Source organism: Bubalus kerabau, chromosome 5 (genome assembly GCF_029407905.1).
Source record: "Bubalus kerabau isolate K-KA32 ecotype Philippines breed swamp buffalo chromosome 5, PCC_UOA_SB_1v2, whole genome shotgun sequence".
NCBI lineage: Eukaryota > Metazoa > Chordata > Mammalia > Artiodactyla > Bovidae > Bubalus > Bubalus kerabau.
Genome location: NC_073628.1, coordinates 121,391,648 through 121,404,544, shown reverse-complemented (window position 1 = coordinate 121,404,544; position 12,897 = coordinate 121,391,648). Strand labels below are relative to the sequence as shown.

General features: G+C 40.5%; 1 long non-coding RNA gene across 1 annotated transcript; it reads right to left on the bottom strand.

Annotated features, from left to right (window-relative positions):
* Window positions 1–10,572: 10,572 nt before the first annotated feature.
* On the bottom strand, window positions 10,573–12,438 carry LOC129654064 (uncharacterized). Its single transcript, XR_008715370.1, has 3 exons — window positions 12,378–12,438; window positions 11,605–11,694; window positions 10,573–11,458 (listed from the first exon to the last, which is right to left on the bottom strand). It is a non-coding gene; the product is annotated as an uncharacterized LOC129654064 (long non-coding RNA).
* Between the last annotated feature and the right edge of the window lie 459 nt (window positions 12,439–12,897).

The following is a 12,897-nucleotide window of genomic DNA, read 5'->3' as shown; positions in this document are numbered from 1 at the left end:
ATGCTCCACAATGAGAACCCACCACAATGAGAAGCCCATGCATGCACCGCAGCTACAGAGTAGCCCTCACTTGCCACAGTTAGAGATACAGCCCGAGAGGCAATGAAGACCCAGCACAGCCAAAAATAAATAAATAGAATTATTTTAAAAAAAGAAACCAAGAGTTTCACTTCTTTTCCACCCCAAGAAAAGAGTCAGCTCACGCCCAAAGAAGAATCTATACCCTAGGTGTCAGACCATGCCCCTCAAGAGCCCCTCCCCCAGGAAGCTCTGATGGCACCAAGAGCTGGTGCCAGGTTGGGGTCGGGGGCAGGGGGCTGAGGTGTACCTGTTTGAGGATCACAGCCAAGTTCTCCGAACACACAGCCTTTAGTACACATCAGACTGAAAAGGAAGCTTCACAGAAGAGCTTCTTCATGCTTATCTATTTTTGTTTTTTTTGTTTTTTTTTGAGAAGGAATTGTCATTTAATTCTTACAGTGGTGAAAGAGAGATATAGCAGAAATGTTCTGGTGGCTCAGTATTGACAATTATTCATAAAAAGAGAGAATTCATTTATTATTCTCCACAACCACCTGTACACAACATTATATGTAAAGTTCAGTTCAGTTCAGTTCAGTCGCTCAGTCATGTCTGACTCTTTGCGACCCTGTGAATCGCAGCACGCCAGGCCTCCCTGTCCATCACCAACTCCCGGAGTTCACTCAGACTCACGTCCATCGAGTCGGTGATGCCATCCAGCCATCTCATCCTCTGTCGTCCTCTTCTCCTCCTGCCCCCAATCCCTCCCAGCATCAGAGTCTTTTCCAATGAGTCAACTCTTCGCATGAGGTGGCCAAAGGACTGGAGTTTCAGCTTTAGCATCATTCCTTCCAAAGAAATCCCAGGGCTGATCTCCTTCAGAATGGACTGGTTGGATCTCCTTGCAGTCCAAGGGACTCTCAAGAGTCTTCTCCAACACCACAGTTCCAAAGCATCAATTCTTCGGCCCTCAGCTTTCTTCACAGTCCAACTTTCACATCCATATATGTAAAGTATATCTCAATAAAGCTGAAAAAGTTTTCCCTTTTATAGTTAGGCTTGAAAATAAGTTTTTTGTGGGGTTTTTTGTTTGTTTGTTTTTTATTTTGCCTGAGAATATTTTCTATTGGAGGATAATTGCTTTACAATGTTGTGTTAGTTTCTGCTGTACAACACCAGCAATCAGTTGTGTGTCAATCATATATTGTGTGTCAATCATATATTCTCTTCCTCTGGAGCCTCCCTCCCTCCCACTCCCCATCCCACTTCTCTAGGTCACCACAGGGCACCAAGCTGAGCTCCCTGTTTCACAGCAGCTTCCCACTAGCTATCTATTTTACACACGGTAGTGTCTTTATGTCAATGCGGCTCTCCTAGTTTGTCCCCTCCTTCTCCCCTGTGTCCACATGTACGTTCCCTACTTCATGTTTATTTTAACAAGTAAATCAAGTTTGCTAGGAGGAACAGGTTATAAAGAAGGACCAGGACATCTCCCAAAGTGAGATTTCCCAATTCTGCTGATTTTTTTTTAAGGCACTAAACTCTGTCACAGTAGAAGATAACTGAACTTGGAAAGAAAGGCAACACCAGTGAAGACTGTTCGTCTACCAACCAGGAGGGGAAATGGGACCAGGGCTGCAGGCTTCCCTCTTGGGAAGATGAATAAGCTTTGTTTGCATCAACAGCTCCAACTTCTTTACACTACAAACTATTTGCTAGAAGCAGAGACTGAAGCATACATACAGAGAACACTCAACACAAAGCTAGGGCGGGAATGGAAAATGACCATCTCCTGCCTCAGCTTCCTAAAGGGTGGGTCTCCAGCTCCCAGATTCATGCTATACCACCAACATCCCACCACCCAACCATCACCAGTCACATTCTAAGAGATAAACATGATTCTCTTCTTCTTCCCTAAAATCCTCCAACTAATCGCTGTCACCTACAGTAAGTGAATCAAAGTCTTTAGCATGGACTCCACGCCCTTCATAACCTACCCACCTTTGAAAGCTCATATTTTCCCACCGGCTATGTAGTGTACTGGAAAGGGAAGGATGCTCGCTGCACCAGCAGAGTCCTCTTTGCAGACTCTGATGTCTCTGAACCAGCTTTCTAACCTTATTCTGGAGAGGACTTAGTTCAGAGAGTCCAAGGATTCAAATGGGAATACATTGGACAGGAAGAAGAACAGCAGAGAACATACATTAAATCACAAAACACACATTTGGAAAAATCCTTTCCAAGCTCTCCCAAATCAGCATCTATCAACTCTCTGGCAAGCACGTACTATGGATTAAGGAACACATCCCTTAATGTGTAAACATTTTAACTAATTCCTTTTCAAGTTCAGGCCTTTTGAAACATAATTTTAAGTATTTGTCTTTCCTAATTCTAATGAGACTGGAGTATTTCATTTAGAGAGGTTATCTTTTCCCCGATTAAGGCAATCAAAAAGGGAAATCCAGGTTGAAAATAAACTTTCTAAGAAATATCTATCTTGTTGATGAGGCAAAAGATGAATACCCTGCTACTGAGCTTCCTCTTTGTTATCAATGAAACACAGGGTCAAAAAAAACACAACACACTTTTTTTTTTTTTTTTTAACATCATGTTGAGTAGGGCTTAGGATAGAAAACTGAATAATCTGTTCTGGGAATTAACATGGATATTTAATATATAAGAATCCAAATACATAAGGACGAGTCACTGAAACAAATTTTTTGTATTACTTAATGGAAACCTCATTGGGGGAAAAAAAATAACTGCAGCTTGTTATAAGTTATAAATTCCCTGAAAGCTCAGAAGATGTTAATTCCATTTACAAAATATAAACTAACACCAAACTTCTTGGAACTCTATTTAGCACAGTGGTGTGACCACAGGCATTCCCCACTAAAGCACACATTTTCTCTTCAGCTTCTCAGCCTTGGCAACACAGTAACTCAGCAGTGAGAAAGGTGTCTCACGCTACCTGAAGCATCTATCAAGAAATTTTATCACAAACCTCGGAAGTGACATTTTGTTTCCTCATGTGTCACAGAGCCATTTCACACCTGTGAGCAAAAATAGTGTGCCTGTAAATAACATTTTTCAAGGGAAAATTAGAAATCGACTCTGGAGCAATGGTAAATAACACCCATCTACCACAATCACTGTACCACCAACTGATACAAAGGTCTCAGGCATATAAAGGTAAAGAAAACCAAGTGGAGAAGAGAAAGAGAAAGCAAAATGGGTTATTAAAGTCTCTCTTTAATGTCTCTCATAAAGTCTCTCTACACATGACTCTTGTCATCAATCCTGCTGGAGAGTTCTGTTTTTAATAGTATTTTCAAAGATTTTTTTAAGACATAGAGAAAAAATAAATTAAGAGACACTTTAATACCCGGATATACATTTCATTGATTCATTCATTCATGTACACAAATATGCATTTAATCATTTTAAGTTCTAGGGAGGCCACAGGGATTTTTGCTCACTGCTGTATTCTCAGCTCCTAGAACAGTACCTAGCACAGGGTAAGAGCTCCATGCATATTTTTTAAATAAATTTACACACTGAATATGTATTGAGTGCCCACCACATACCATGCCATGTGATAGGGCCCAGAGGTATAAAGATTTGCTCAAAGTTTATAAAGAACACTCCTCTCAGCTCCAGATTCATGTAACTGAATGCCTCCTTGAAATATCTAATAGGCCTCTCAAACTTGACATGGCCAATACAAAACTTTTCTTTTTTTGGTACAGCTTCCTTCCCTTCCTCCCTTATCCCAAATGATTCCTAGCTTTGCTCTCCCTGTCTCAGTTCATATACTGTCATCCATTCAATGTTCAAGCCACAAAAACATAGTCAACTTCTCTTCTGGCTTCAGTCCTTGCAGCTCTAACCCATCCCTTCACCACCACTCTCTAGTCCAAGCCACCTTCGTCTCTCCCTGAGGCACAGCCCTCCATGGGTCTCCCAGCTGCCACTCCTGCCAACACTGCAATCCAGCCAGAGTAATCTCTTTCAAGCATGAACCAGATAGGTTCACCGTCCAAGACTCCTTTCCTTACACTGAGGTCCACTAACTCCCTGCCGTGGGGCCACAGTGCTATGAGCCTGCCCCTGGTCTGCCTCCCCCCATCCTGCTCTGTGCCCCTCTTCCCTCCTGCTCACTATGCTCCAGTCTCATTGACCATCTGTGTTTCCTTAACATCTTCAAATATGTTCTCCCTCCAGGGCCTTGTACATGCTCTTCCCTCACTAGAATGGTCTTCCCCTCAAATGATCCAGATTTCTCTTCAAATGTCACCTTCTGAGAAAAGTCTTCCACGACCACCTGCCCAAGTTTCTGATTCTAGCGTACCACTGATGCTCACTTAGTCCTGAGTGAACAGCTAAGAGGTCTCCAAATAGAGCCAATCCTGAACCTCTCTTTCCTTCCCCAGCAACACCAAGAGGTAGAAGGATTCCTTTCACTAGCATTAAACTGACTCCCCTCCCTCGCCTTCTCAGCAGCTGCTTTTCTCAACAACCAAAAGAGCTAGACAACTGCAACCCCACCCACACAGGAGTCGGCCTCGCTTTACTTTCCTGCTCTGAGATGGAATCTGTCTGAGAGGTGACTCTGTGGGTCATGCTGAATGAGCATTAGCCAGTTCTGTCACATCACTGAAGAGAACTTCCCTGTACAAAAAGGAAGCACAACAATTTAACTCCTACCTGTACGTCTAAAAAAACACACCTCGGGAGACAAACAAGAATCATCTCTATTCATAATACTCAACAATTAGAAACAACCCAAATATCCAACAAAAGCAAACTAGACTAATCAATTTTGGCATACTTATGGAATAGAATTCATTTATCAACAAATAACACACAAAACAATATGAATGAATTTTACAAGTAAACATTGAACGAAAGAAACCAAACTCACAAAACACATTTTATATGGTTTTTATATAAAAGAGCCAGCAATGGGAAAACCTCAACTATACTTCATATTCTCAGGAATAATACAGAGGTGGTAGAACTGTAAGGAAATGTAAGGATGCAACTAGTTAGGAGACAGTTGATCTTTGGGGTGGAGAAAGGCAGCAGGAATTGGAATGGAATACATAGGGTGTCTCTGGGGGATACTGAAACAGTGTTTTATTTCTGGACTTGGGTGATGGTAACACAGATGTTTACTGTGGACTTTGATAACTGGCATATTTATATTTTATGCACTTTTCCCTATATATGTTATATTTGGAAAAGTTTTTAAAAAATTAAAGCGGAAAAATAATAATAATAAAATAAAATAAAAAATTAAAGCGTATCCTTGCTAGGTGGAAAAGAACTGCCCCAGGATGTATTAATAGCAAATAAATTCTCACCTATTGTCACTTGTTAACAAATTCCAATCTATTAATATTTAAGCACTGCTATAAGGTTTTTCAATACATACAAACAAACGCAATCCTAGCTGAGACAGCATTCAAAAAGCAAATGGAAGAAGAGGGGCAATGGAGGAAACAAACAGCTGTTGTTAGGGAACCAGAAAAGCAGCTTAGATAGGAAAGCCAACTTGAGACCAAAAGACCACCACAAGGTAGTCAGATAGGATGAAACCTCAAAAACGGTCATTTTACATGTGTATTAGAAAGTTTTCTTCAGCAGGAGTGAACAGAAGAAAATTAGATTAATTGCATTCATATAATATTTAGAGTGATAGTATATTTATACTTCACTGACTTATGAAATCTCCCATATACTAAAAACACTTGTTTGTACAATGTTTCTTAATTGGCCAAGAGAATCATGTATTAACATATTTCAGAGAGGATGGCAAAGAATTTCAATGGAGCCTGAGTTAACCTCTAGTAGGAGTAGGAAAAATTAACTGGCATGACTGCTCACAGCAGTATCCCCCTAACCAGAACCAGTCTAATAGATTCTTCTCAACAGGGTAGAAGATTCTATAAAAGAAGGTAGAAAAGGAAAAGGAAGGAAAGAAGGGAAGGAGGAAGGAAAGGAGACAGGGGGAGAATGGGAGGAAAGAGAAGGAATGCATTTAGTATTATAACAGATGTGAGCATAACAAGCAGTCAACCTATTCACAAGAGAGTCAGGGAAGACTCAGGAGAAGTTGTTTATAAATTGAGACCTAATGATGGTGGAATTAGCCAGAACAAAATGAGAGAGAGTTCCAGAACTGGATCAGAAAGGATCATGGGAAGTATATTAACATGTCTTAATCATTATTAACATCTCTCTCGAGGTTTTTGTCCATCAGTGTGCTTGTATTTAACAGATAATCTACTATTTTGAATTATGCCAACTTGATTTGTCTGATAATTTGAAACACTGACCACCATCCAGTAGTCACTAAGTGGATTTTGCAGTGGCTTCCCAGGTCCCAGATCATACCACAGTTCTAGAACAAAGTCCATCACTATTATAACCTTTAGTATCAGGGACGGGAAGCCTGGTGGGCTGCCGTCTATGGGGTCGCACAGAGTCGGACACGACTAAAGCGACATAGCAGTAGCAGCATCATTTATTGAGGTTTATCAGTGGACACAAGGAAGGGCAAACTCCAACACCATCCCAGTCATTGATTTGAGAAGGGATGTTCGGCATCACACGTAACACCAAATCAGACCACGGTGGGGTTTTGTGGCAGACCCAAGTACTCACTGTATATCATTTAGTGCTAAGGGCAGCCTCTGAAATTGCTGAGATTTAAGAGTAAAAATCTTTGCTTCTCTCTATATAATACAGAAATGGAAAATGACAAGGAAAAACCTCCTTTTTTCACTTTGCCTTTATTCTTCCTGTTTGGAAATTGCTATGGATTAGTGCAATGTGAAATCCATCTTTTTGTACTTCAATTTCTCAGCCATTTACTCCCTGGTAATAGCTGAAGAAGATGAGAATTTGGCCAAGATGAAAAAAAGTTACCCTGTGACCTTGTGTAGAAAACTTCAAAGGGCCTGACTCAGATTACCATTACTAATATAGCCATGGCAGCCAGGACTTTCCATCTAAATCCTTGTATCCTGCTAAGAAAACCCAAATGGGTGAAAACAATTGCTTGGGCTTAAATTGCAAAGAGAAAAAAATTAAAGCACGTAAACAATATATCCAGTTACCAAAGTTTTTATGAGCTTAGCATAAAGTAGGTTCTCAAACATTCGTTCGATGAGTTAACCAGTGAACGACAGCCAAAGGACGAAAAGAAGAGGGGAAATGAAATTCAATAGCAAGAATTAAAAACATTTAAATATGCTTTGAGTATAGACATTAAATATAATTTAAATCAAGATAACTGATGACTGGGAGATGACTGATATACAATGAGCTATCATCTCAATGAAATTGTTCAGAAGGTAACTGACTAGAAATCAGGCTATAACGCAGTATTCTTTCTCCTTCCTTACCCCACACTCTTTATCTGCTAATCACCTCTCTTCCCTCTTCTCCCATACCATGTCCCTAACCACTAGTCCTTTGAAAATTTTTTTCTCAGAGCTTCCAAAGAAGGAATGGCCCTTCATTCTTTTTATTCTAGTAACACTGACACCTTCAGGGGACTAAGTCTGTTCAATTCTTTGTTCGTCACTGAATTATTTTTTTTTTTACTGGCAGAGTATGTTTTATTCAACTTCTTTAAAACAGAACAAAATATAAGAATGCAAATATTAAAGTAAATGTATCTAAATTTTAATTTTAAATAAACATGTAACTGATGCATTTCTCTTGTACAGTCTGACTCATGTGCTTCTGTATCATTTTAATCCAGTGTGGTACGTTTTATCATAAATTATGTTTCTGTTCTGCATATAAAATATTTCTTGATATATTTATTTTTACATTCATCAAGGCAAGCATATTTCATATCCATTACTTTTGGGGTTACAATTGAAATATTCAAAAAAATTATTCAAATTTAAACAACCACTTAGATTTGTAGAGGAAACTGAAAATAAGGATTAATAAGTGGAAATTCATTTAGAAGAGGTGTTTAAAAAACTTTAAAGAAAGTTTATAAAGAAACAAAAGATAATACTTTAACTCATATTTTTATTTGTAGAGAGGAAAAAGAAAAAATGTATTCAGATTTGTATGTTTTAAGATATATTTTGTAAATGGAATACTTTATTTTCTTTTTTAAAAACTATTTTATATTGGAGTATAGCCAGTTAACAATGTTGTGACAGTGTCTGGTGCACAGCGGGGTGTCTCAACCATACAACTACATGTATCATTTCTCCCCAAATTCCTTTCCCATCCAGACTACCACATAATATTGATCAGAGTTCTCTGGCCTACATGGTAGGTCCTTGTTTGTTATTTATTTTAAATATAGTAATGTGTACTTGACAGCAAGTTATGTGCCCCTAGTAGGTGTGAGACACTTGGCTTAGTCTAGGGCGATTAACAGTCAGGAAGACACGTTTGGTCTTACCCTCAGCCTGTTTAGAGTCTGTGGGGATAGGAATGAATAAACAGTCAATTATAATGCAAAGAGACATATTTGGAGCTCAGGGGGATACATGGCCTAACATTGGAACTTACAACCTAGTTGAGGAGAAAAGACACTTGAAATTTAAAGGAAGGCAGTACTGGCTTGGGCTTCCCAGGTGGTGCTAGTGGTAAAGAAACCACCTGCCAGTGCAGGAGACAAAAGAGACGCAGGTTCAGTCCCTGGGTAGGGAAGATGCCCTGGAGGAGGGCACGGCAACCACTCCTGTATTCTTGCCTGAAGAATCCCATGGACAAAGGAGCCTGGCGGGCTATAGTCCATAGGATCACAAAGAGTCAGACACGACTGAAGCAACTTAGCGTGCAAGCAGTGTTGGTTTGCAGGTCAAGAAAACCACTTCCTTGGTAGTTGGGTGGTTAGGACTCTGCACTCCCACTGCAGGGGGCACAGGTTCCATCTCTGGCTCGGGGAACCAAGGTCCCACATGTGTGCGGGGCAGCCAAAAACAGAGAGAGAGAGAACCACTTAATGGATGTGGCTAGAGGATTGCTGGTGAGAGAAAGTGAGGTCTAAGATGAAATCTAAAGATGAGAAAACCTAGCCAGATGGAAAGGTGGGAAAAGTAAGGGAATGACTCTCAAGCAGAGGTAACTGCATGTATGTAGTCCCTGAGCTGTTGGATCAATATTGCAAGAACATGTTTCTATGCAAGCCCTTCACTTTGTGTGAAATAGGAAAACTGACCACTTTTCTAAGTGCTGTCACGCTGGCCTTTTCTGTCTCCTCACCAAAGGCCACTGGAAATATCCTTCCTACCGTGTCCCTTGCCCTCCTCTTCCTTCAAAATACAACTTGGGAATTCATCATGTTTTGCCTTAAAATCTTACATTTAGATAGCTCTTTTCAAACATCCTGTATGTGTCTTGTTGATGCTTATAATATATGTACTGTTTCAAATGCCCCTTCTCTTCAACTAGATTGCAAGTAGTTCCTTAAGAGTAGTCTCGGATTTTCTGTGTCTTTCTTCCTGGCACAGCACTCGACAAAAGTCAATGCTTACTATTTACTAATTGTTTAGTAACATGGTTTAAGTGAGTAAAGAACAAAATTACCACCCAAAGCTACCTAGTCATCAAAATTCTTGACTATTCTCAAAGGGGAGATGGAAAAGACTAAATTTTTTTGGTGTCACTTCCAATGGATCTGTGTAGGAAGCCACTGTGATAAGAAATTATCTAAGTGTTCTTCATTCTATAAACACAATAAATTTGGGCTACGAGTTCAAATAGTTGGGTCGGCATGACATTAAAACCATTTTTATTTCAAAAATAATTCTGACCGGGGGTCAAATATTTATTCCTTTTTCCTAGGACGCTGCTGACACCTAAATCTCCAATATCCCTAAATTTCTACAGCGGAAAGGAAGATTCTCTTCAAGGACCAGTTGAAAAGAAAGACATACTTGGGGTAAACAGCAGTAAGTTTCCAAAAGACTGATGCCCAGAAGTTAAAAGCAAAATTTCTAGTCAAAATAAAAAGATACATGTAGCACACTCCCTCAGATAAGATTTTCCAGACAAAAACAGAAACAACTTGAACTTTGAGAAAGATTATTTTCCTCAGGCAGCATCAGAGGACTTTGTGCATTTATTCGGTTCAGTGGTTTACAAAGCTGTGGATGCCTTAGAGTTCAAAACAAGTGCCCGTTCCCTGTGTGAGCTGCTCAAGGCTCAGAGGTGTCGTGTGGTTCAGTGGAAAATGCCACTGAAAATGAAAAAGGATACTAACACACACTACCAGCATACTAGTACTGATGAAAAGATAAGTCTCATGTGCTTTTCCACATTTGGGGACTACCTAGCTCAATCAAGGTGCCATAGCTGATAATTTGCACTTGCCCAATACAACAAGGTGCACTTAAACAGTCAAGATTTCATTTAGATGTACTCACATATTTACCCTTTTATGGAGGGGCCACTCCAGGTGGCATGCAGCATCTTAGTTCCCCAGCAAGGAACTGAACCCATGCCCGCACCCCAACACAGGGAATGCAGAGTCTTAACAATGGACGACCGGGGAAGTCCACCACTCAGGACTTAAAGCAGACTTACTTATGGTGGAAGCTTAGGCTGTCCTGCACTACTCAATGTTATTACCAAACTGTCTGACAGGTTTGTAATTTTTTAAATTATCTCAACAAACACATATTAAGCACCTACTAGGTTCCAAGCACTGAACTGGACCAGGGACAATTAAAGGCAATTCTTGCCTCTGTTGCTGTTGTTTAGTCACCCACTCTTTCATGACCCTGTGGACTGTAGCCCACCAGGCTCCGCTGTCCAGAGGATTTCCCAGGCAAAAATACTGGAGTTGGTTGCCATTTCCTTTTCCAGGGGATCTTCCTGACCCAGGGATCAAACCCACTTCTCCTGCTTGGCAGGAGGATTCTTTCCCACTGAGCCACCTGGAAAGCCCTACCTTGCCTTTATAAATTAACAACCTAATAGTGAAGACAAACAGGTAATAATTTTAATAAACTGTGATAGCTGCCACAATAAAAGCAGGAAGAACACAATGGATTCAAGAGAAGCAAAGAAGAATAGCAATCATCCAACTAAGGTTACACAGCTGAAAGGGATACCAACAGTGCTAACAGCAAAGTAAGAGAGGTTACTGCTGCTGCTGCTGCTAAGTCACTTCAGTCCTGACTCTGTGCAACCCCACAAACCGCAGCCTATCAGGCTCCACCGTCCCTGGGATTCTCCAGGCAAGAACACTGGAGTGGGTTGCCGTTTCCTTCTCCAGTGCATGAAAGGGAAAAGTGAAAGTGAAGTGGCGCAGTCGTGTCCGACTCTTCGCGACCCCATGGACTGCAGCCCACCAGGCTCCTCTGTCCATGGGATTTTCCAGGCAAGAGTACTTGAGTGGGGTGCCATTGCCTTCTCCGAGAGAGGTTACTACCATTCTTCAACTGCTTTCCTGAAAGACACATTTTAAAACCACGTATTTTTCTATCAGGAACTTAGTGTTTAATTCAACTGGTCATAAGACCCAGAAAGATTTTTAAAAGAGAAAGAATAACAGACTTCACCAGCTCTAGGTAACCTGCTCAACCACCCACTTACCTTTAAAACAAAAGTCAATGCTACTTTGAGTTTTTCAAGGTTCAAGATCACCCTAAATAATCCAGAGAATCTCAAGTGACTCCCGGTTGCCTATAACCAGAAAAGCAAGAGAAGGCCAAATCAAATCCAAAAGCAATGTAGGACAGAGCTAGAGCTCTGTGTACTCCCAAGTCCCTCCAGTTTTCCTTCTTACCGCCTTTCCAAGCCACAGTCACCTAAAGTCCCCCATCCTCTGATCACGTGCCCTGTAGCCATATAACCAAAGTTCCCCAGATGTTCTTCGGCTTACTAATCAGCTAACTTTTATACAGTCTTGCATACAATGTAAGCGCTGCCTTAGACTTGTGAAGACATGAGTTTTTCTACTTCTATTCATTGGATCAAATTATCCTATGTCAATTGCTATTTCCACATCTCCTTTTCCTTCCTGTCCCACCTCAAATCTCTGCCCACCCCCTCATCACATTCATCTGTTAAAGCAACAGTGGAAGGAAGATGGTATAGAAGGAAGAACCTGGATTCTGGAATTAGACATCTCCGATTCAGACTCTGACAATAACAGCTTATTAAGTCACTTAATATCTATGACACCCAGTTTCCCCTCTGTAAAATGAGGATAGTCCCCCTAATGCATGGTGGGGGAAAACTGAGATATGTGCAAAGTTCCTGGTATGCTTAGGTGTTAGGCACTTAGCATACAATAAATGCCAGTTTCTTTTCTTTCTTAAGACCCAACTTAAATCCCTGCTATTCTGAGAAGCCTCTCAGCTCACCTGCCAAGTATTCATCTCTGCTGTAGCATAGCAGTACTTCCAAAGTCTCTGAATGCCTTGATGGTAAGAAAATCTGCAGTTGAGAAACTTTAGACATTATAGAGGAAATAAGATTAGAGAACTAAGGACATCATTAAACCTGAACAGTTTTAAATTCAGTAAAATGAAACTATAATCCAACTTGCTAAATAAAAACAATGTCAATGACATTTAGACCTTATTAGTCATTATAACTACTGTGGTATTATTTTCCAATTACCACTCCCTGCTCATTAGACTTCTAGTTTCTCATCCTGTAATTAATAAAGCTGCTTGTAAATTCCTTTGGCGTTGAGGCAAATAATCCAGGTTCTGCCAGAAGGTGTGTTTTTATCTGCGTCCAAGTGTTGGACGCCCATCTGATCCTATAGCTCAGTGCTATTGACTCCAACTCTTAAATTTCAACATGGTCTCCAGAACAAGGAAGCACATAGATACTTGAGAGGATAAAAGCTTTAGATATTCTCTGATAAACCACACT